General features: G+C 42.8%; 1 long non-coding RNA gene across 3 annotated transcripts in view; it reads right to left on the bottom strand.

The window, feature by feature from the left end:
• LOC146406338 (uncharacterized) overlaps nt 1-25,215 on the bottom strand; it is an 85,683-nt gene that overhangs the window by 17,693 nt on the left and 42,775 nt on the right. Inside the window, exon 1 of one of the 3 annotated variants that reach the window (XR_014810724.1) lies at nt 16,857-16,935. The exons of the other annotated variants lie outside the window; for them this stretch is intronic. This is a non-coding gene — a long non-coding RNA (uncharacterized LOC146406338). Of the gene's footprint in view, nt 1-16,856; nt 16,936-25,215 lie in introns of those variants that run through there. 3 annotated transcript variants of the gene reach the window in all.

Genomic DNA, 25,215 nt, shown 5'->3' with positions numbered 1-25,215 from the left:
GGGGTGCAAATCAAAGGAATGATTTCAGTCAACCCAGACTCTTGCAACTTTCCATATATTGCAAAGTGCTAAAGGCATTCCCTGGTGGCTCCACCAGTTAAGGATCTGGCATTGTCGCTGCTGTGGTGTGGGTTTGATCCCTGGCCCAGGAATTTTCATGTGCCGTAGGTGCAAAAAAAAAAAGAAAAGAAAAAAAGAAAGAAAGAAAAGCACTGAATTCCTTGAGATCTGGTTTTCTCTAATTAGCAGTAATTTTTCAAGTCCTGAACACTTAGTCTTTATTGCTAAAACTCCTTCTTATCCTAGCTCCTCCCTCACCTTTTCAGAGCAGTCTCTCCAAGCTACCAGAGCCTGCCTCCCTGGCCCAAGTCTTCAAATTTGTCTGCCAAATAAAACATAATTTTCAACCTTAGGTTGCGCATTTTTTTCAGTCAACAACCTCTTTCCCAAAGTAAGAAAGTGTGGCAAAGGGAATCTGAAGGATCGTGGTAGGGAAGGTGATAGAGGGTGAGCAACTGTCCTAATTTGCCCCAAATTGTCCCAGTTTTAGGACTCAAAGTCCAAACACCTTAGTCTTAAGAAAAGCAAATATATACATAATAAAAGTTTATGTGTATTTCTATGTGTGTGTGTGTGTATATATATACACATACATAAAACTTACCACTTCAAATTCTCTGCTCCAAACTTTCATTTCTTTTCATTAGGGAAAGAAAAAGGGTAAATGCCTTGTCATTTGATGAACCCTACACATCCCATGTATAGAAACACTCCTTTAAGCCTAAGTCTGCTGCTAGGTCAGGGGTGTACTTTATATTTTATTTTCTGTCTTTTGATGGCCACACCCACAGCATATGGAAGTTCCCAGGCTAGGGGTCAAATTGGATCTGCAGCCACTGGCCTATGCCACAGCCACAGCTCACAGCAACACCGGATCCTTAATCCACTGAGCAAGGCCAGGGATCAAGACGCATCATGGTTGCTAGTCAGATTCATTTCCACTGAGCCACAATGGGAACCCCCTGTGCTTTATATTTTACATGGATGAAGGGTAAATAGCAGACGTATAAAGGGTGTACTGGTGAACAGTGATGCAGAGCAGGTAGGCCAACTGTTGCAGGTAAACAGACAGGGCCTTTAAGAAATCGCTCAGTTCCTCATGTTAACCTGTGATCCTGACTGAGCCTTGAGGCCTCTGATGAGGCTTCCCTGCCAGGTGGAGAGGAAGCAGGAAGCAACTCAGCCCTGGCTGAGAGAGGATGCTGACTCTGGAGCAAAGACCAGAGGCTCCAGGGAGGGATATATTTAGTCCAGCTCTGTTAATAGCTGACCCCCTTGGATCTCCTCAGGAATGTAGCAGGGAGAGTTCTTGCCAGTGAATCAGGAGGGAAATAACACAGACAGGTTTATAACTTGAAAAGAATACCCTTAAGGAAATGACCTAAAAAAGGACAACTCCACGGGGATTAGATGAAAATGTTATTTTGTGAATTGCCTTCCTGAGCAGTATATATTCATTATACTCATTTCCTGTATCCTCTCACATAATTGGTTCAATCCTAATTTAGCTTTACTTTAGGACAAGTGTTCTTTGTCAAGTTTGTGTTCTCAGTCACACAGCACTACCAAAGCCTGCTCTGTACACCTGTCCCCTGCCAGCATCTACTAATGAGGAAATCAACAGAATGTGATAATGTTCTTAAAAACAAAGAGAATTCCCTTCAAATACTCCAAAGAACAGAACGGAGAGGCTGACTGTGGTGGAGGCAATGTCACACTAGGGTGGCAGGGCTATTTTGTCCTGGGACCCTGAGCGGGCACAGACAATGAACAAAGGCAACAAATACTAATGGAACAACACATTTATTTATTGAATCTGAGACTGGAGAACAGAAGACAGCTGAGAAACATGGTTGAGTTCCTAACCTGACAATGAATAAGCAGGATCTAATTTACAACCGCACAGGCGTGAGACTGCCATATGTTATGTAAATAGCTGGGGGTCCCTTTAAGAAAGGAAGTGGTGTGAAGACAAAACCCTTTTGTACTACAGACTGAGCCTACCTTGACTTTCAGAGACTAAAAAGCCACTTGGATAGAGCTGTCAGATAAAATATAGGATACCCAGTGACATTTAAATACCAGATAAACAATGAAAATATTTTGGTATAATTATGTCCCCCAAATTGCCCAGTTATACTAAAAGTACTCTCCGTTGTTTATCTAAAGTTCAAATTTAACTGAATGCCCTATCTTTTTATTTGCTAAATCTGGTAACCTAACTTCTGGAGGTGGGGGGGAAGGGACTATGAGATGGGGAGAGAAGTTGCCAGTAAGGCAAAGGAATGGGGCATTGGCCCAGCAAGAGTCCTGCCCTAGAGAGGAGGAGCTCAAACAGTGAGAGAGTTCAAGAGTGTGCAAAGACATTACTCTTTCTCCCCAAAAAGAACAAAACAGATTAAAGTGGAATGACTGGAGAACAAAATAATCTTGGAAATTTTAAGTGTAACACCAAAATAGGAACTCAGTAGAAGGTTTAGAACATAAAGAAGAGGATCTCTCATAAAACAGAACAAAACAATAAAGATACGCAAAACATGACAAACTATTATGGACAAAGGGAATCAATTCAGGAGGACCAATAGTAACATTATAGATGTTTCAGAAAACAGAGGGAAGGGAACTAGCGAAAGTCGATAATGAAAAATTCACAGAGCTGAATAATACTAGCTAGCATTTATTGGGTATTTACTATGTGTTTTGTAAGTATCAATTTATTCAAATTTCGAAACCCCCCAGGTAGCCACTATTATTATCCCCATTTTACAAATGAGCAAACTGAGATGCAGAGAAGTTAGGTAATTTATAGCCATCAAGGCCAAGACAAAGATTCAAACCCAAAGTCCAGCTCCAGAGCCCAAGCTCTTGAATTCAAAGTGTCTTAGTTTGGATTGCCTTCAAAACTGAGCCAAAGACACCTGTTAACTTACTAAGCTTTCATTTGGGAGTGCAATTCCAATAAAACAAGAATGAGGGAAAGATGAAGGAAGACCGGAAAGAGGGGAGAACAAATATACGAGAAGAGGCTCTTAGCTGGCCATGAACTTATAAACAGCACGCCTCTTGACAAACAAACTCCCTGGCTCCACTTCCTCTGGTCAAACATACCCAAGAGAGTTGAACTCTCCCTTCCTGTACTTCTTGGTTTTTTCATCTGGCCCTTCCAGAGTCCACTAAGAAAGCCAAATCCACTGTGACAGCAGATTCCAGACATGTGCACACAGGCCAGTGGCACATCCATGAACTTGCATGTCTGCCAGCCAGGTCCCAAATGGGGAGCCAACAAGCATGTGCAGATGCTGGGTAGACCCACAGAGTCTCCTGCCTCAGTGGGGACAAGGAATCCCTAGGGCAGGAAGTGAAAGAGAAGTGGCATGAAGAATGAGGCAGAGTCCCACTGAATCATGCCTGTGAGTGACAGGAAGGATTGGAACAGCTGCCACTGTGGGCCTGGCCAGCTAAGCCAGGCGATGACAGAGACAGACCTCAACAAGGACTGATGACTCTCCTCCGGGACCCTGAAGAATGCTGGTTAGTGCCAGGTGATCTTTCTGGAAGGCCATTCACAAATGTCAGACCAACTGGGGTAGATGTGTAATTGGATTGGGCACAATTTTCTATGCTGGGTTCACAGAACTGAATGCCGACAATGACTCTATCAACACAGCAAAAGCACATACTGAGGTGCCATACCATACCGGGTGCTATTCTAATGCTACATTTATGTTACTTATTTTAATCCTCATAGCAATATCATGAAGTTCCTTGTGATTTACAGACAAAGATGCCAACAGAGGAAGGGTTAGTACCTTAACCAGCACCATAGCTGGTAATCGGGGGAGCCAGGTTATGAATCTGAGCCATCTGACCCTATGGTCAGTTCGCTTATCTATCAAAAGCCCAATGAATGAATGATCAATAAACAAATGAAAAAGACCTCCCAAAATGTGAAAGGATGGCACATCAGGAATAACAAGATGATTCTGAAAGCTTCCAGGGAAACAAATCACAACAAAATGAGAATCAGAATGGTTACTAGCCTTCTTAACAGCTAAAAGCAGCAAACAATAGAATAATGACTTCAATTTTTTAAAGAAAATGAAACTTTCAACCTAGAATTTTACATCCAGTCAAATTTTCAAGTATGAAAATAGACACCTTCAGAAAGGTTTAGGCTAAGAAAACTGGAATTTCTTTCTTAGAAGGTGACTAGAGTATGTACATCAGACAGGTAAAGTAGTAAACCACAGAAGAGAAAGACATCGCATTCTGGAGACAAATACAACCTAAAAAAGCCATCAAGATAAGCTCCCAGGTTGATAACTGTGTGGCAGAACAGGAGAGCCACTCAACCACAATAGAGCAGAAAAGAGGGGGGGGTCATAAAAGAGCATCCAGGAGAAGAATGGACCCAATAGGAAGGATGATATGATAGATGAGAGGATGAAGCAACTGGAAAGAAGATGCAATCATGCAACTGTTAAAGAATGAAAAAGAGTTATATAAGCAGGGACATGTAATACAGTATTCTAATAAGTTCTATAGCAAATAGTACTTATATTGGTATAATAATGTAAACACAAATTGTTGATAAAATTTAAAGTATGATAAAGTTGGGAGGAGAGGATGAAGAAGTGGTAGTATTAAATCATAATCTCATGGGGAGTTCCCGTCATGGCTCACTGGTTAATGAACCCGACTAGTATCTATGAGGACTAGTAGGTTCCACCCCTGACCTCGATCATGGGTTGAGGATCTGGTGTTTTTGTGAGCTGTGGTGTAGGTCTCAGATGTGGCTCAGATCCCGAGTTGCTGTGGCTGTGGTGCAGGCTGGCAGCTACAGCTCAAATTCGACCCCTAGCCTAGGAACCTCCATATGTTATGGATGCGGCCCTAAAAAGACAAAAAACAACAACAAAAAAAAAAAACCAAAAAAAATCCTTAATCTCATAACATTTATAATTTTTTTCTTTTTGTTGTATCTATGTGAGATGGTGGATGTTAAATAAATCTATTGTGGTTACATCACAACATATGTAAATACAACCATAATGCTGTACACAAACTTATACTGTGAAGTAGGTCAATTATTTCTCAATAAAACTGGGGAAAAAAAAAAAAACCTTTAAAAATTGCAACATTTGCAGAAGTTCCCTTTGTGGCTCAGTGGAAACGATCTTAACTAGTATCCATGAGGATGTGGGCTCAATTCCTGGCTCTGCTCAGTGGGTGGAGGATCCAGTGTTGCCGGGAGCTATGATATAGGTCACAGACGTGGCTTGGATCCCCTGTTGCTGTGGCTGTGGGATAGGCTAGGAGCTGCAGCTTGGATTCAACCCCTAGCTTGGGAAATTCTATATGCTGCACCTGCGGCCCTAAAAATAGAAGAAAAAATTGCAATATTTGTATATTATCTAAACACAAGAAGGTCAGTATCAGAAAAACCAAGTAATATTTCAAAGACATTACCTTTAGCAAAAGACTGGCAGCTGGTGCAGGGTTGTATAGGTTACTGCTTTTTTGTATTACAAGCATTTTTAGCACTATTTGATTTCTTAATTACGTATAATTACTTAATTTAAAAAATTTTTAAGAGGAAAGATATTGAGAGGAATTGCAATTAAGAGTAAAGCCTCATGGAGTTCCTGTCATGGCTCAGCAGAAACAAATCTGACTAGCATCCGTGAGGATGCAGGTTCAATCCCTAGCCTCGCTCAGTGGGTTAAGGATCTGGCATTGCTGTGGCTATGGTGTAGGCAGGCAGATGCAGTTCTGATTTGACCCCCAGCCTGGGAACCTCTGTATTCTGTGGGTGCAGCCCTAAAATATATATATATATAAAAGAATAAAACCTCATGGATCTCCCAGGTTTTTTTTTTTTTTTCTTTTTCCCCACAATTGTGCTCTTTGGCACTTGATCAGCTTCATGATTTCCCTCCTCTGACTTCTCACCTGTGTCTTCTGGTTGCATTCCATCTTTGGTTTTGATTATCTGGTAACATCTGGTTCCTTCTGACACTCCTGTCCTCACAATGTCCCCAGCTCACTTTCTGTGACTGACTTTAGTATCTTTCTCTTCCTCTCCCTCTTTCCCCTAGCTTATAACACAAGTGGCTCAGAAGTATGGCTTTAATCAAATAATTATAGGAAATATAGTCTGCTGTGACTTTGACCAAATAACTTCACTTCTCATAGTTCCTTTTCTGTGCAGTGAGAGACTGAATCTAGATGGTTTTATATCTCTATATGAAATGTTCTGTGATTTGCATCCTTGTCAGAAAACTCAGTTGGCAAAAGTGTATAAATATAATCATGAAGAGAAGTTGTCTTGTGGTGTAACATGTTAAGGATCCAGTGATATCACTGCAGCGGCTTGGATCACTGCTGTGGCACAGGTTCTATCCCTGGCCCAAGAACTTTCACACGCCATGGGCACAGCGCAAAAAAAAAAAAAAAAAAAAAAAAAAAACACACAAAGAAAATGACATCATCATTTTTTGATGAAGGAAAATAATTCACTGAAGAGTCATTTTGGGTTCTGAGCACTTTCAAAAAAAAATCAAAAGTCTATACCTGCCTGAAACCTAAAGAATCAAGATCCAAATGGAGTCAGTCTAAAGCTTAAGTGGAGAGCAGAGGGTTCCAAAGTCATTGAACTACTCAGTCTTGATCAAATTTCTTTTATGAACCCTATTATGAGAGAGAGATTCAAATACAGATTATAATAGTGGTTCTGGTGACCTCTTAACCCAACTGAGAGACTTCAGTTCTAATCACCTAACTTATTAGGAGAGATAGAGGGTAACTGGAAACAAAGACAGTCTTCTATTAATAAAGATGGGCTCATGTACAGCAGAAATTGGCACAACATTGTAAATCAACCATACTTTAACTTTTTAAAAAAGGAGGAAGGGAGGAAGGAAGGAAGGGAGGAAGACAGATGGCCCAAGTGACAAAGGAGAAGAATAAGGGCCCAAAGATGCACAGATTTCCCTAGTTAGGAGAAAGACAGATTTCCCTGCAACAGGCAAAGGTCTTTTTTTCTTTCTCCCAAGGTACAGAGTACCAAAGTGTGTGAACTACTCTGCTTCCCTGAACTTGCCCAGCCTCAAGACTAAAGAGTGAGCCTGGAGTCAGAAACAGACATCAATGGTTTAATGGATAGGAGGTCTTAACATGTCCAAAGCAAAATGGTCCAGAGTGACACCCCACTGTGGATGGTGGATGGCAGGCCATGGCAGCGGTCTTCACTACCCACCTGGAGAGGGAGGGTATCAGTTATAGAGAGAATTGAAGTCAGGTTGGCTCATCAGTTACCAGGGAAACCAGCAGAGAAACATGCCCTTCACCACCCCTCCTAAACTATCACAGTGGAGATAGTTCTGATCTAAAGATTAAAAGCATCACTAGCTGGTGCCACGGGCAAGTACATTGGTATTTACTGATTAAGCTCTGTGGTTAAGAGGGAAGGTCGGTCAGGTGAGTGGGGTGTAGGTGAGGCAGGGACTAGTTAAGCAGGAGATGTACAGAGAGCAAGAGAACAGCTGTCTCAGGTGGCCTGGTCATAGAACTTGCCAAATGGATCTTAGGACCAAGAGAGAAATAATGGTGTGTACTTACAATTACTAGCAGGGAAGATGTCAATGGTTGGTTTAATATCCCTCCTAGGGCTGGGAAGAAAATGTCAGGTTCCAGAGCTCTTGTGTCACTAAGAAGATTAGACTTGATGGAACCCTGCTACTGTGTCCCAGCAAAATACACTGGGTCCAGGAGGTCAGTCCTTCTAAGTATTATGATCTGTAAGTCTTTCACTAGTACAAAACAATTAAGCAAATGTGGTATATCTTGAAGTAATACATACACACACGAATACACACACATTCTGAGCAGCAGACAATAAACAGAATATCAGGAAAAAAGGAATAGAAATGAACCCTACAAATCTTAAAGGAGAAGGAGAAATCACTAAGGATTCTCAGGCCTTGGCTAAAACAGAATTGATATATATTTTTTTAAAACAGATCACTCCATCCCTGCTAATAGACTTATTCTTGCATTATGACACTGATTCCTAAACAGGAGCACATGGATACAAAACAATAAAGGTACTCCTTGGAGATGAAAAGTTTTCAACCATGTACATATGCGATACATATTTACTGACCTGCAGGAATATTTACTGAAACTTCCTAACGTGCCAGGTATGTCACTCAATACCTTCCATATTTTGACCCATTTCATAACAATCCTGTGAAGTATGAAATATCAGTGTCCAAATTTTTACAGATGAAGAAATGGCAAAGAAATGTTAAGAGAGCACACCAGGATTTCACAGCTAGCGAGGGCATGCTGGTCCACCAGCAATGGCGAGAGACGTGACCCCATCCCCATCTGAAATTAGACATGATAAAACTGAAGGGGGCCTAGAAACACTCAATGAAGAGTAGGCAGGCATTTAAGGTCATCTAATTAGGCGAAGAGTGAAGAATAAAGATAACTTGGTGTTAGACATGACTTTTAAAACATTTAAACACCATTGAAGAGGACTCACTTCTCTGTCCTTCAGTGAAGGTTTGGAGGGTTCGGTGGGTAACCTGGACCCCTGGGTAGAAAATTGCTGCCAGATGCTTATCGGAGAGACCCAATGAAAAAGATCAGTTCATAGGACTGCTTATCAGAGAGACCCAATGAAAAAGACCAGTTCATAGGACTGTAAATGTGCATGCAGATTTTCCAAACTGAATAGTGAGAGAAGCAGAAGCAAGAGGTTCCTTCATCTCCCTGGACCTAGAGGCCCCTATGCCTGTCAGGGGAGATGTAAATATCTACTTGGAGCTCATCAGGGTGTGAGTCTGGTTTGTGTGTGTGTGAGTGTGTGTGTGTGTGCACGTGTGCAATGGTGGTGGGGAAAAGTGGAGTGTGGAAGTCAAAGAAGCTCCCCACAAGACCAAAGATGTCTTTGAAATCTTGTATTTATCTTTAAAATTATGCTAACCTAAAAATTTTCCCCCTACTGGATCAGACCTTTATTTAATTAAAAAAAAAAATCCCTCCTGAAATATTCAGTAAACCTGACAATCCAGAGAGAGCCCCCACAATTGTGTAAAAGCCTCAAGAATGCCAGTTCAGACCCACATCTGGTACCCGGGGCACTTGTTCCTCAAATAAGAAGCAGACCTAGTAGAGAGATCACTGCATGGGCAGTGAGGCTGCATCCCACACACCCACAGTGACTGATATGCTGAGAATGCTCTGGATGAGCCAATGCAAAGATGAAGGAAGGAAGGGAGGAACAAATGAACAAAGAGGTGGTGACTCTTTGTGGAATACCAGTTTTAAGGAGACTGTCTATGTCCCTTGTGACTTGTCTTGATTGCAGAATAAGAGCAGTTTTTACTGAAACCCAAGGCACAAGCCAAACACAGGCACTCAAGACAGACTTTCAGAACAGACCCTGGAGATGCCAAAGGATGAATCTAACAAGAACAATTAATAACCCAGGAAAATGGAACCTGAGCCTGAGAGACAAAGCAACTGACAAGAGGGGAATTCTACATGGAAAACTATTAGACATAGGTTTTAAACATCCCTACCATCTGTGGCAGGAAAATAAATCACATTGCCAACAGCAATCTGCAGGTAAAGGAAGGTTAGAGAGAATAACAGGGGACCCAGAAACACAGAAAGGTCTCTCAGGTAGGAAGGAGACATCACAACCTGGGCTAGACCCCCAACCCAGAAAGGGGTCACACCAAGTACCCTGAAAGCAGCTGTGTTGACCTGGCTCAGAAACAAATGATGAGAAGCCTTACAGAAGGTGAGAACAGAGGTTTCTTCTTTCAGAGTACTGGGTAGTTGCCTGGCAAAGTGGTACAAAAGAATAGGAAGCGTGGGGAGTTCCCACCCTGGCTCAGCGGAAATGAATCTGATTAGCATCCATGAGGACTCAGGTTTGATCCCTGACCCAGCTCAGTGGGTTAAGGATCCAGCGTTGCCATGGGCTGTGGTGTAGGTTGCAAATGAGGCTCGGATCCCGTGTTGCTGTGGCTCTGGCATAGGCTGGCAGCTGCAGCTGCAATTTGACCCCTAGCCTGGGAACCTCCATATGCCTAAGATGTAGCCCTAAAAAAAAAAAAAAAAAAAAAACAAAACAAAACAAACAAACAAACAAACAAAAAACATGGGAAGAAGTGTGGTCATTCACATTCAAGTAGATGACAACTAAATAATTACATGCCATTTTTTTACCCCAATACAGAATAATATTTGCATTTTTTTGTGTGCTTCAAACATGAAGGATAGAGCATTTGTGTGTTCTGTATACTTCTGAAGTTAAATCTAAGAGTCTATAAAATTATGAAAAAGGATTTGTAATCTGCCTTGATTCCTGGGCTAGAGTTTGATGTACGTGGATTTTAGAATCTAACAACCTAGGTCAGTAGAGACGAAATATCCAGAATGGGCAAGTCCCTCCAGAGAGAGACACAGCAGATTAGTGGCTGCACAGGACTGAGCAGGAGGGATTGGGGGGAATGGGGAGTGACTGGCAAGTGACCAGGGTTTCTTGGTGGGGTAATGAAAACCTACTAAAATGAACTGTGGTGATAGTTGCACAGCTCTGCAAACATACTAAAAAACACTGGATGGTGCACATTAGGTGGGTGAGTTGTATGTAAATTATAGCTCAATAAAGATATTAAAACAAAACAAGAAAACCCCAGGTCAGGGTCCTAACACTGACCCTACTGGGTATGTGCCCTTGAGAAAGTTACTTAACTTGTCTCAGGGTCCTTATCCATAAAAGAGGGATGATGTGACAGCACTACCTATCTCGGAAAGGAGAAATGAATTCTCAACAAGGTCACCCATGAGAGGGCCTTGCACAATGTCCTGTACATGGCTGAGATGCAATAAATGTCAGCAACCTGTTCGTTTGCCTCAACAGAACAAATGAATTCATTTGAAAAAGGAGGTGGGGGTTAGATTGACAGTTCTCCCAAAAGGGCCTTCAGGCCTCCAGAAAGCCTAGAAAAATAGTCTTCGGGCTTCCTCTATTTTCTGCCAGAAAACCTCCCTGAACTTGCAGTTATTGGAGATCAGGCTGCCCTAGATTGCTAAAAACATCAAGTTTCTGTGCATTGGGCTGGAATTAGATGAACTCAACATGCTTATTTGCAAATTGAAATTTCAGTTTGGCAATCAGATAAGCCTTTGGTTAATTATCTTATTACTACCTTGTAAATGCTACTCATCTAGGAGATAAAAATCTTTCAAAACATGGAGACTGTGGAGTAAACTAATAAAAGGGGATTTGGTGGTGAAAGGGTGGAAAACCACTGAACCGGTTTTCTAAGCTCCTTTGGCTCTATTGTTTATGCTGGGTTTTAGAGGAAAGGGTGTTTGCCAGAGACAGGGAAGAAAGGCGTTTTGTGCATGCCTTGCACTGGAATGGCAGCACAAGTGACAACCAGAGCATGAGAGGCCCCAAGTGTGTGGGAAAGAGAAAAAAAAATTCTCTGATCCTTTCCGGCTCCTCCTTAACCACTAAGACCTAGTTCTGGCTGTAGGATCCAGGCATTTTGAAAGCCACTCCAAAGTAATCCAGCTCATATTCCTGTCTCTGAGGTCACCTCTTATTGTAACACAGCTGAGGTCAAAGCCACCGTACAAGCACTGTTATTCCAGGACAAATGGAGGCTTGAGAGTGGCTTGTTTCACCTCCCAAGTCAATTCTTATAAAGCACTTTGAGTCTCTGGTGGTTACCTGCCAGTCTCAGCAGCAGAGTTAGTAGCTAGAAGCAAGAGTCACCTGGGACTTCAGTCCTGGGTGGATCTGATCCTGCTCAGTATCCATTCCTGTGGCAAAGCACACAATTTATTGGACACTGGCCTCTTTCTGTACTCAGGAGTTGCCCACCTGTCTATTGTCAGCTGGCAGAGAAAGACTTCTGCCAACAAAGATCAAAGTGAGAAAAGGGGTGACAGCTGTCTTCTAAGAGGTTTCCCAATGTAGCAGTTATTTAAGGACTTGACCATGGTCCATGCTCTGACCTTTAGTCTTAGGTTAGACATACAGAAAACAGCAGATTATGATCACATGACTCATGCATAAAGCCATTCTCCTCCTGAAGGTAGAACTGGACATTCATTGGCTGTGAAAAAGTATTTTGTGACCCTGGATTGGGATGCAGAGGACTCAGGCAGGTGAAAGGTGGCAATTGTTCAGACTGCCTGGAGCAGCTATCTCCATTGCAGGGCCTGACTTTATAGTAGTTTGGGGAGCTTCAAAAGATGATGGTAATGTGAGAAAAAAGAATGTATACATGTATGTGTAAATGGGTCCCCTTGCTGTACAGTAGAAAAGTGACAGAACACTGTAAACCAGCTATAATGGAAAAAATAAAAATCACTATAAAATTTATTTATTTTTCATTATAAAATTATAAAAAAATGTAAAATAGGGGTTCCTGTCTGGGCGCAGCAGAAACGAATCCAACTAGGAACCCCAGGTTGAGGGTTCAATCACTGGCCTCACTCAGTGGGTTAAGGATCCGGTGTTGCCATGAGCTGTGGTGTAGATTGCAGATGCGGCTTGGATCCTGTGTTGCTGTGGCTGTGGTATAGGCCGGTAGCTATAGCTCTGACTAGACCCCTAGGCTGGGAACCTCCATATGCCGCGGGTACAGTCCTAAAAAGACAAGAGACAAAAAAAAAAAAAAAAAAAAAAAAAGATGGTTAATGATCCTGGCACCGCACCACTGCCAACCAAAAGAGAGCTCAGACAGACTTTGCCCACCTTTGTCTCAGGGCCTGTTTTCTTAGCTTCCATGGTGGTGACTATGCCCTTGTGGCTGACATCACTTGACTTTAAATTCATTAAAATCTCTAATCAAATTAATCAAATCTCAGAGATCTGGAAGCCAAGCAGTCTCTCTCAGAATCTGCCCATAACTGCTGGAATCAAGTTGGACCTTCAAAGGATAATTTATCTCCCCATTCTGTGAAGGGGTCTTACTGCAGCCTATGAGCTTGAGTAATCACAGACTAACATTTTACTGAGTGCCTACAATATGCCAGGCACAACGCCAAGAACTTGGCATACACTAACTAATCAAATCCTCACAAAAGCCTCATGAGGAAGTTTCCATTATTATCACCACTTGCAAACAAGGAACCTGAGGCACGGAGAGGTTAAGGAACTTGCCAAAGAGCATGCAGTTCATAAGAAGAGGAGGCGGTATCTGAAAGCAGGCAAACCCACTCCAAAGTCAATACCCTAATCAGGTGTGTCACACATACCAACAGTCACTGCTTGAAAGGTCTTCCCCAAGGAAAAGAAAATTAACTGGATTTCAGAGATAGATGGAGTTTGCTGGAGATTTAAAACTCTTGCTAAGTGTTAAACCCAGGCTTTATGAACAAGTAGAATTTGTCGTGGCATAAAGGAGAAGGAGGTTCGGGTAAGCCCACTATTTGGGGGATCCCCTCCCTCCTGTCTGGTTTGGACTCCTTGCTTTTGTTGTTACGTCTTTGACTTGTTATATTATTCATTCAGTAGACTTGTATCAAGCATTTTTTTTATGCAACAGACACTGGGTACACTGAAGGAAGACACAATTCTGCTGTCCCCAAAGACCTCCCAAATACGACATTAGCATTTGTGTCCACCTATATTATCTAACCTAATAACCTAATTGTCACAACCACCCCATGAAGTAAGCAAAGCGGGAACTGATATACCCATTTATCACTGGGCACACCGAGGCACTAAATAGCTAATCCCTGTGCCCTGGTGTCTCCCATAACCACATCCAACTAGAATTCCAAATGAAATTCTATTTCAAGTGTTCTGTCTTCTGGCATTTATATTAAGTGAACTCATGTAGCCTATTTGTTAAAAGGCTTTCCCAACTCATCAGTGAAATGAGAAAAATAAGGATGATGGAGTTTTTTTCTTAAATTTCTTCCATTTAAAGAACTATAATCTGAAATTATGTCCACCCTATTTTTTTGGCATTAAAATGCTCTTTTATGGAGTTCTTGTCATGGCGCAGTGGAAACAAATTTGACTAGGAACCATGAGGTTGCAGGTTCGATCCCTGGTCTCACTCAGTGGGTTAAGGGATCTGGCGTTGCTGTGAGCTGTGGTGTAGGTTGCAGATGCGTCTCAGATCTGGTGTTGCTGTGGCTGTGGTATAGGCCTGCAGCTATAGCTGATTGGACCCCAAGTCTGGGAACCTCCATATGCCATGGGTGCAGCCCTAAAAAGACAAAAAAAAAAAAATGCTCTTTTATAAACACTGGTAGTTTTTTTTTTTTTTTAATGCACTTACATAGCAGAACAAAATGTTGGTAATTTGGTAGTTCCCCAAACCTGTTTATTGGTCTTGGAATTGTTGCTCTAAAACACACATCATTCTTGAGAAAGGCAAAAATCCATCCCGTCATTAAGAGGCACAGATGAGCCTTCCACCATGTGTAGTACCTAAGGTGCCTGAGACCATGGCCTTGACTGGGAGGACAGGGATGCTTGGATTGAGAAAAACAAAGAGCAGTGATATGCTGTGATCCCTTTATTCTGATTTACATGACGCATGACTTTCCACAGCCATGGCAACTAGCCAAAAATGATAAGGCTAATTCCACAAGCGCATTATTCACATGTCACCAAATATTGACTCTTACTAACCTCTTCCCCCCCAACCATCTGCCCTAATGTGTCAAATCAAAATAAATCAACAAAAAAAAGTGGCAGGCAGATAACACCCAAGGGAGGTTGCAGCCAATTACATAGTTGCCAGTTCTAGGCTGAGATCTGAGCAGCTACCCCACTTCTCCATCTCCCTTCTTCCCCCGTGACCAGGAGTGTGTACAAAGAGCTACACACACACACACACATTTTGGATGGCAATGGTATAGTTATATGATGGGGAAAGGGTTGGGGGCAGCTGAAGTGAAAAAGATTTAAAAGATCTTAAGAAGTAAAGAAAATAGAAGACCAGGAGTTCCCTTCGTGGCTCAGTGGTTAACGAATCCGACTAGGAATGATGAGATTGCAGGTTTGACCCCTGGCCTTGCTCAGTGGGTTAAGGATGCAGCATTGCTGTGAGCTGTGGTACAGGTTGCAGACGCGGCTTGGATCTGGCATTGCTGTGGCTGTGGCGTAGGCTGGTGGCTACAGCTCCAATTAGACCCCTAGCCTGGGAACCTCTATATGCTGCGGGTGCGGCCCTGGAAAAGACAAAAAAAAAAAAAAAGATAATAGAAGACCATTTATTGAGCTCTTATTATGTACCAGGCATATTAGTGCCACTGCAACTCTGAGATATAGGAACTATTATCATTCCCATTTTATAGATGAAAAACTAAAACTTATTTATATCAATCAACTTGTTCAAAGCCAAACATGCATTTCATGGTCTGCATTCAAAGTTAATGCTTTCATTCCTTAAATAAGCCAACTCATTCACTGCTACCTGGACATGTTTTTCAACCAGTTCTGCATCATGATAATTGTGGTACTCAGTTTACAGGGTCGTTGTGAGAGATCAATGAGCTAATATAGGTAACAAACTTAAAACAGTCCAGTACATTTGTGCTCAACGTGTGTTGGCTATTATTACTGATACTGTTATTTTTATTACAGAGTATTTATTGCCTTCTTTGGCTTGATGAAGGGAAGGTGGAGGTCACAGATTTTGTAAGCAAAAAGGATATATTTGGGCGGGTAAGTATTCTTGGGGATTTAGTGCCCACAGAACTACATTTCTTTTCCCAGGCAGAGGATAAATCATCTTTTCTACACCTGCTCACACCTGGTTATACATTTCCACGCCCTGTAGATTTCTGAGTCTCTTGTTCTCTTTACTTCCTTCTGTCTCCTCTCTTCCAATAGCTCACCAGAGAGGCCACACACTGTTGTCTTTCATAGCCCTCTCTCCACTGAGTCACAAGATGTTAGATGGATGTGCCCTCAGCAGTGGTTAGAATGAACTGCCACATCAGTGGCTTGGTGGTGATGTCTGTCACACCTGCAGAAATTCCCAATGAAGCACAGAGGGAGATCAGATCACTGCTCCAGCCTATTATTTTTCAAAGCAATTTCCAGCATTCTCCCCCTCCATTGCTTTCCACTAAACTATAGGAAAACATCATAAATTAATTGACTGTAACATCCCCAACAGCTGCTACCAGCTCTATGCGGGGCTAGTGGAACACACTAGTAACTTTATTCTTACATTTTGTAACTTGGAAAATATAACCAACTGCCTTTGTGAACATGAATTATTTCATGACTTTTCTTTTCCAGCATCTGAAACTATGACTCAGGTCCCAGTCACCAGCTCGACTGTGTCACAAATATGCTTTTTTTCCCCATAACCTTCTTCCACCACTGACTGCGTGTTCAAAAGTAGCCCAAAGCTGAAGAACAGCTGTTAGTTGGTTCCCTCAAGAGCTAGTTGCAAATGGTGCATCATTGGCTTGTGCTTTTTTGCTTCTTTGAGAGCATTTAAATGTGCTAAATAGAAGTGAAGAATCATAGGATGAGTAATAGGGTATTAAAATGGTAAGTTTCTACTAGTTGCCAAGATAAAACAGATGTGAGAGTAAAAACCAAAATGTAGATTGAAAAAGAGAGAGAGAGAACACCAGCTCTGTAACTCCTTGAGCTGGCTTGTTTATACTGGGTACTATATGTTCCAGAAAGCTTTATAGAGTGTTCCGGATTAGAGTTTATCAAGTGTGAACTTGAGAGGGATTTGGGAGCCAGAAGTGAAGCAGCCGCTTTTACTTACTGGTGGTTGCTGGTGGTTAGGGCAGTGAGACCAGTGCAGAGGTGTCAACAGGATCCAGGTCGTTTTCACTTTTCCTTGCAGTGCCTCCAGCATTCCTTCTCAGCTGCTGACCCTGCCAATCAGCAGAGACCTCAGGCCCACCACAAACATTGAGCCACGAACCCCAAGGGAACAGCCAGGAAGAGCAGACGGCCTTCCATAGCCTTTTGTGCCTGCTCCCTTTCACACCCCTACTCCAGCAACTGGAAGAATCCAGCTGCCAGTTGTCCCTGAGAGCTCTTACTCATTCACCTGAGAGGGCTGCTTCATGATCTTTCTCTGACCCTTCAACTCCTCTTTCAAAACTATACTTCCCCTGTGCCTCCCACAGCTGTGCATACTCTAATTGCTGAAATGTATTCCTTATTCCATAATCCTCATAGGGTCTATGTCCCTGGTTGGACCCTGACTAATATATCTCTGGGCCCCTGAGCCAGATCTAGGATAAAGAGGAGTCAAGGTATGAAGCAGAGAGAATTGTCAACCAATTTCCTCCTCGAGAGACACAACTGTGCCCCGTGTGCCCACCTCCTCCTATGATGGGCTACCATGTGCTCCTGGTAGCTCAGCTATGGAGAACTGCCACCTCACTCATGCCTCAGGAAACTGCAGCAGAGAATCAAGGGGGCCACACTGGCTCCCATGGGATTACTCAGAGTTTAGAGGGTTATGGTATTGTTCTGGGCCCTGACCAGTAAGACTAGCAGAAGGGACAGAGTAAGCTCAGCAGCAAGAAGCTGAAGAGGGACGGAGGACTTCTAGGGAGGAAGTATCACCAGCAACCATCAGGAAAGGAGATGCTTCCACTAGATCAGGGGATCTGCATGAGCACTGCATCACTGACAACATTGGAGGAGCCCAGAAAAGCAGCTCATGGGAAAAAGTTCAATATCTGCTGACCCGGTGAGCATCTCATTTGCCACTCATTCCTTCCTCCTCTCTGACCCTGGAGAGGTCACAAATTGCCTAGCAACCTGGAAGGGGGACAGGAGCAGAGTGGGACAAACAAGGGGTAAAGAAGTGCTATAAAATTAAGTTCAGAGTTTTTGTTAACCTCTTGGAGTGAACACAGTTGAACTGAGACTATATTTTGAGACTTAAAATGACCACGTTAACTGAGAGTGAGCTGGAAATTATGGGCCTGCTAGAGCTTTTACCTAGGAGCGGGAGAGTATTTTCATTTAATGTACTTTAAGGTGGGAAAGGAAAATGAGGTTGTGGTTGCTTAGGGCCAGAGGTCAGGCACTGCGCAAGGCAGTTACAAACGCCAAGGCAGGGACAGCTCAGGCCCTGTGGACCTCATTCTGTGTTTGTGGAGCCCTGGAATCCTCTAGTGAAGCCTCAAGGACAGGAGGAGCCACAGAAGAGGTTCAGAGTGTGGAACTTGAGGGCTGTGTTCTCTTTAGAGCTTTCACTACTTTTTATATTGGAGTTTCAAGTAAGTTCTCATTTGACGGCAGAACAGAATTCCACCACTTTAAAAAGATCTTGAAATCTACTTTCTATCTAACCTCATTTAACCAATGGAGAAACAGAGGCTAGAGAAGGGAAGGATACAGCCATGTAGAAGCAAAACCTGAGCCAGTGCTATGATTCATAACCCTAGACCTCCCCACCACCCACAGCCTCCAACCCCAGCATCACATGAGTATCTGCTAGCTGATTTCAGATTTCTTCACAACTGTCTCACTTTAGATTTTTCAACAGAAATAAATGACTAGGAATACATGATACAAAGGATAGAAAATTCAATTGGCAAACGCAGGGTCAAGCAGAAGGAAGGGCTTGGTAGAAAAATGGAAGATTGAATTGCTGGGGAACAGGCTCAACCTCTGGATCACTCTTGACCTCTGGGGTGCCTACGAAAAAGCATATTTCTTATCTGTGGGCCACCCTAAGGCGTGACCTTGAATCTGGATTTTAACAATCATCTCAGGTTATATAATTCCCAGGGCAGGTTTGGCTCCACCATGTGGATGAACACACTAGGCCAAGAATGTTCAGTGCACGGTGGTGGCAGAATGCTGGCACTGGTCCTGGCCTCTCCCTCCCCATTGAGGCACACTTTAGAGCGGTGCTGGGGGTTCCTGCAGGCTGGGTGGTGACTCAGACTGGAAGGAGTTTGAAAAGGTGATTTCTAGGCTGAGGAGCAGCAGCTGAAGGAACCTGGGGGTGATCTATGCAGGGACCAGTCTTAGAAGCTAGCCTTACAGGGGGAGGGTGTCTGGCTACATGGTAGCACCTAGAATGAAACCAAAGGTGAGAGCTGGCCCCAGGCCAGCACTGGAAGGGGAGCTCTAAAGCCTGGGAGATGGGGAGAGGTTAGGTTCCAGATGATACGGGCCATTGTAAGGGACTGAGATATCAAAGAATGAGCAAAGAGTTTGCTAAATTTGACATCTCCGGATAACTCTTTGGCCACAGATCCTCATGGAAAGGCTTTGTGTTTTCATAACTAGTCTGAGTTCCAGAGTATCTGAAAGTATGTTACTCTTGCTTAGCTGTGACAGCAATTCTGAATGAGGGGTAATTTTGAACCTTAGAGGATATCTCACAATATCCAGAGACATTTGGTTGCCACAACTGGGAGTTGACAGGCATGTGATGCTGGCAGCCACAGTGAAGGCCAGGGAAGCTGCTGGGCATCTGACAACACACAGGGCTTTCCCCACAGCAAAGACACATCCAGCCCAAAAGGTTAATAGTGCTGCAGTGGGGAAATGCTGGTCTGTGATGAAATTGTTAAAGGAACCCATTGTCCTTTGGGGAAACTCACATCTGTGATGCCCATGACATGAAGCCCCCAGGTTAACTGCCCACACACACACGAGTCCTCCCATTCTGGAGGGCAGCCAGGCCCAAAATCTGCAGGTATATAGTGAGTTTTATTAAAAGAAAAGATAAACAGCAACACATTTTTTAACAGGCTAACGATAGGTATTGGAGTCTATTGGTTTCATATCCCCACTACACCTCTATCTTGCCATCTCTCACTGTCCTACAGTGGTGGCTCTAAAACATCCCAGGTGGTAGAACAAGCACCTATCCATCCTTAACCTCCACCCCAGCCACCAGGACTCTGCTTACTCAGTTTCCAGCAGGCAAATCTGATGTTTCTTGCAAACAAAGGGGCCCAGGCAAAGGTTGGAGGTAGGGGGTGGTGTCACTTTCTCCTCTCAGAAAAGCAAATTCTCTTTTTGGCTACTCAGTTTGTGGAGAGGGTGACTATAACCCTACCCTGATCCCGGCTTATTTCCTATCTCTCAACTATAGGTATAGGCAGCCATGTCCCCAGGACACTGCTCCAACTTGTCTAGGCTACAGCACCCCACTCTCTCCCAGTTCATTTTTACTGAAAACACTCAGAACTGTCCCCCATAATATGCCAGGGCACCCACGTCCTCTGCATCTCTTAACATGTATGGCCCAGTTCCTTAAAGGGCAGGGCAGAGAACAGAGGGTAAGAGATCAGAATTCACACCTCTATCTAAGCAAAGCACTGCCAGATTTATTTCCACACTGGAAACAGACCTATTTGTTATTTTGAGCTGTGACTGAGATGACATTTATGACATATAGCAAAGCAGGAATTATCTTAAGGAGTAGAAAGACAGACGAAGACATACTGTGAGTCTGATAAGATAAAAGCAGCAGCAGATAAAAACATTTATAAAGGGAGACGATGGCTATCTGCCAGACAGGAGCAAGGAAACCCACTAAACACAAAGAAATGAAAAGGAGTCAAGCCAGATTCTGTGACTGGCTGTATACCTTCATCTTTTCTTTCCTTCAAGAAGATTCAGCAAAAGGAGAGAAAATGGAGAGGGAAGCTGGTAATGGGTTTAGGGAACACTGTGTGACCTTGGACAGTAGTTTCCTGGGCATAAAAAGGAAGAGAGGTGGCCCTGTTTACCTCTCATAGTCAAGGTGATGTTTAAGTTGGTGCAGGTTAAAAGCTATGGGAGCTGAGAAGCATGCTGTGTTTAAGGGATGGGGCTCAGACTGCATCATACAAAAATGTCACTTAGGATTGCTGTTAAAAAATCTAGATCATGGGCCCCACCTCCAGAGATGCTGATTCAGTAGGTTTGAGCTAGGGCCCAGAATGTGGATTTTGGACAAATACTTCAGATGATTCTGAGGCAGGAAGTCTCTAAGAACCCTATGAGGTAAATGCTGCTGTGACCCCCATTTTACACATCAGGAAACTGAGGCTTTAAATCTGATAACTTCCCAAGCTCATACAGGTAGTTAGTGGCAGAGCCATCTCCCCAGAGATCTGGGACTCAAGAGATGAGAAGTGATCTGGGCAGGAACCCACCCTCTCTTCTGAAGCAGAGAGCAGAGTAGTAGCCTACTTCCAGAAGCATCCAAGAATCTCAGAAGTGCTGTTTGAATCTCTTGGGCTTTCAGCAGACAAATAATCTTGAGACAGGTACAAACAGACACACTCATTAATGACAGAGACAGAGGATGAGGGAGGGGGAGGAGGGTCACATTAAGAAGTATAATTTATTTCAATTTTATGCTTCTCTAGAGCACTCTGAAAATTCACTGGGACAAAACAAAACAAAACAAAAAAAACTGCTCTAAAAATGTGTCAACGCCAAGGTTATTAAAATGCCATTCTGTACATTCAGTGTAGAGAGAGGAGGAAGCACTGCAACCAAAACGTCAAGTTTTCAGAAAACAATATGAACTAAGTAGTTTCAAATCCCAGAATCATCAAACAGTAGAGCTGGATGTACCTCTGGGAGTTAGCTTGATTAACCCCTTACTTCACAGATGAGAAAACTGAATCTTGGGGAGGGGAAGTGCCAAGTTGTGTCAGCAGAGCCATCCCAAACCTTGGGATTCTGACCCCCTTGCCTCATGCTCATTTTGCGCCACACTCTGCCCCTGAGACACCTGAAAGGAAAGGAAGTCCTTAAAGAAGTGTTCCTTCCAAACTCCTTCTTTAATGCATACCGTGGGTTGGAGCAGCAGCCAAAGGAAGAACGAACAGAGGCAAGGTGATGTGGTCAACAGCTGATTTGGTACATAGAGGAGTCTAGTACACATTTAAGTTGCTGAGAGGCCCCAAGTCTCCAGCTTCCTCAAAGCATCCGAAAGAGAGGGGTAAGTGACTGAGGGGAGAAGATCCCAAGAAGGCTCCCTGGATGTGCCAGGAGGAGTGAGCACTGTAACTTGTCTCTCACCATTTCCTGCCTCTGATACCCAGGGACACTGCCAGAAAATCAACATCTTTGAGACACATGCTGCAGTAGCTGGAAGTAATGGGATTTAGAGCAAATGGTTCCCTTCCAGCTCAAAACCCTCAGAGAAGCCCTTAACCAAGCATCTCAGGACCACCACAGTTTGGCTGGTTACTGTCCGACCAATTTTATTTTCTACCACTGCCCTGATGAAAGCACACATACTTGGATTATTCTGACCAACCAATAACCTATGGAAAATACTGGTGTCAGCCTGAGAGGCCAGCCCAAGCACAGTTCCTGGCAGAAGAAGAGGAAGAATGTCCAGTGGATAGAGGAAGAAGGGTTGAAGGTACAAGGAGTTGTCCTTAGACTGGAGAAGAAAGGCCACAGGCCTGGGCAAGGAGTAATCCTGCACTTTTCCTACCCCACTCCCATTGGCAGGCTTCCCTCCACCCATGACACCACCAACAACAGAGGGGTCACAGTTCAGCTCCCGGCTCTTAAGCTCCCAAGCTTCCTGCAACCAGACAAGTCAAGCCCAGCTCTGGAGCAGCCAACTCCTAGGCTGTGAAAAGAGTGACAGATGGCAGGATAGAAGGATCCAATTTTTTTTTGTTTGTTTTCTATCCACAAAGAAGTTGCAGCCAAGATTAATGACATGGGCTGAGTAAACCCTGAGATTATCACCAAAATGGGGCATCCCAAGTGCAGGAAAAGACAGATTCTCAGTAGTGAGGGATCAGAGACACGTGAGCTTAATTTTCCACTCAAACTCATAACAAAGAGGTGACCTGGGATTGAAGTCAGAGCTACTCACTGGTTTTGGCTTTTAATTTGTTTAAACCAATTTGGGTTAAAGTAAAAGAGAATTTGCTCAAGGTGCTAGCCATGAAAACAATCCACTAGGTAACCCATTTCACATCAGGTTTATCAAATGGCCTTCATTTTCTAAATAGAGCAAGGTTATGTGGTGACACCAGAAAGAATGATTGCCCTGCCAACCATAAGAAGTCCCAAAGAGCTTCTCTGGTCCTCCCCAACCTTTCCTTATTTATCTTGGTAAAGAATTCTCTAAGCCTTTGACCTGCCAGTTCAGTGATCTTTCCCCATCTCTGACAAAAGCCTAGCTGTGAGGAAAGATAATTCTTCTTAATCAAATGAGTATCAGTGAGATCTATGGAACAGCTTCTAACATTTTTTAATGACTTCGATCCTTAGAAGTTTCTCTTAGGAAAAAGCCTTTGGGTATGGTAAGAATATGAAATATTCTAGATTTATTTAACTCATTTTTTTTTAAACTTTATGAGTTGGCTAGAGGAAACCTTGAACTTTTTAGCCTTTCCTACTTAGACAGTGGAAAGGGAGAATGTGAACAATTATAAAGATGATTTGATGAGGTTCCACTTCCAGTTAGGACCCAATGTTAAGGCATGAGTACTTACGGTTTTGAAACACCTGGTTTAGAATCTTCTCTGTTACTTAACCTCTCTCTGGTATGGTTTCCAAGCTTACACAAAGAGTTTATTATAGCGCCTCCCACATAGAGATATTCTGAGGATTACATAAAATAATGATTCTAAACATTTAACACAAAGCCTAGTTCAGTAAATGTGAGTTTTCTTTCCTGTATCAACCAAAGGATTATCTTAATTTTCCATCTGATATTGCCTTTATAGACATGGCTTCTAAACACTCTGAACATCACAGGGGCAGCTCTCACAGTGAACAAACAGCCTCTCTGAATCAAGTGAAGTTACCTGTGTATTTGTTGCTTGGAAGGAGAAATTGGCTGAAGGATTACTGAATTTGTTTCCTAGAGCTGTTGCAACAATTTACCACAAACTGGGTAGCTTGAAAAAAAAAAAAAACACAGAATTTTATTCTCTCATAGTTGTGGAGACCAGAAATCCAAAATCAAGGTATGAGCAAATTAAGTTTCTTCTGGAGGGTTTGTGGGAGGATATATTCCATGCCTCTACAGCTTATGGTGACTGCTGGCTCCTGGCACTTCTTGGCTTGTAGATGTCTTCCAGTCTCTGTCTCCATCTTTATATGGCCTTTTCCTTTGTGTATCCTCTTTCTCTCATAAGGATTCTAGTCATTGGATTTAGGGACCACCCAAAATTCAGGGTGATCTTGAGATCCTTAATTAATTACATCTGCCAAGACCCTATTTCCAAATAAGTTCACATTCACACTATTCAACCCACTGCAGTTACTTTAAGTTCTTCAAAAACAACCCTTTTTTGCAGTATATATAAGTTGACTCATTATTTTGTATGCCTGAAACTAACACTATATGTCGACTATATCTCAAAAAAAAAAAAAAAATTTCCCCTACTCTGTTTCCAGAATGAAATTATTTCTGAGCAAGTATTACTCATTTGCTATACACCTTTAGAACCTTAAATACACAATTTAAAAAGTGCAGATTGTATGAAAAATCTAAGTTTCTTTGGAACCTGGAGTCATTTTAAGTTTTGAAAGAGATGGTAGCAAGTGAACTTATTTTGGTAATTTAGAAAATTCAATTTCAAATTTCTAAATTCCAGTTAGTGATGCAGTCAGAGGCAGAATAACGCCCTCCCAAACCCCACCTCCCAAAGATTTCCATATCCTAACTCTTGGGAACTGTGAATAAGTTACCTTAAGTGACAAAGGAGAATGAAGGTTACAAATGGAATTGCTAATCAGCTCAAGTTAGGATAGGGAGTTTATTCTGGATTATCAAGGTGGGCCCAGTATAATCATAAGGATCTTTAAAGGTGGAAGAAAGACAAAGAAGAGGAATTCAGAGTAATGCAGTGTGAAAGTCACCCAAAGTCAATGACTTTGAAGACAGGAAAAGACTCCAAGTCAAGGAAAACAGGCAGCTTCTAGAAGCTGTAAATGGCAAGAAGAGAGTCTCATTCAGAGCCTCTAGAGAAGAATCCATCCCTGCCAACATGTTGATTTTAGCCCAGTGAGATCCATGTTGGACATCTAGCCTGCAGAACTATAGGATAATATATTTGCACTAAGCCATTAAGTCAGCAGTCATTTGTTATAGCAGCAACTGAAAACTAATACAGATGTGCTCTGAATGCACACAGTGGCCTTTCTTACTTAAATACCACTAAAAA

This window comes from Sus scrofa, chromosome 1 (genome assembly GCF_054392235.1).
Source record: "Sus scrofa isolate SSC_HxYL_T2T_F1_AM1 chromosome 1, Sscrofa_HxYL_maternal_Yorkshire_Landrace_v2.0, whole genome shotgun sequence".
NCBI lineage: Eukaryota > Metazoa > Chordata > Mammalia > Artiodactyla > Suidae > Sus > Sus scrofa.
This window is presented reverse-complemented; position numbering and strand designations above follow the sequence as displayed.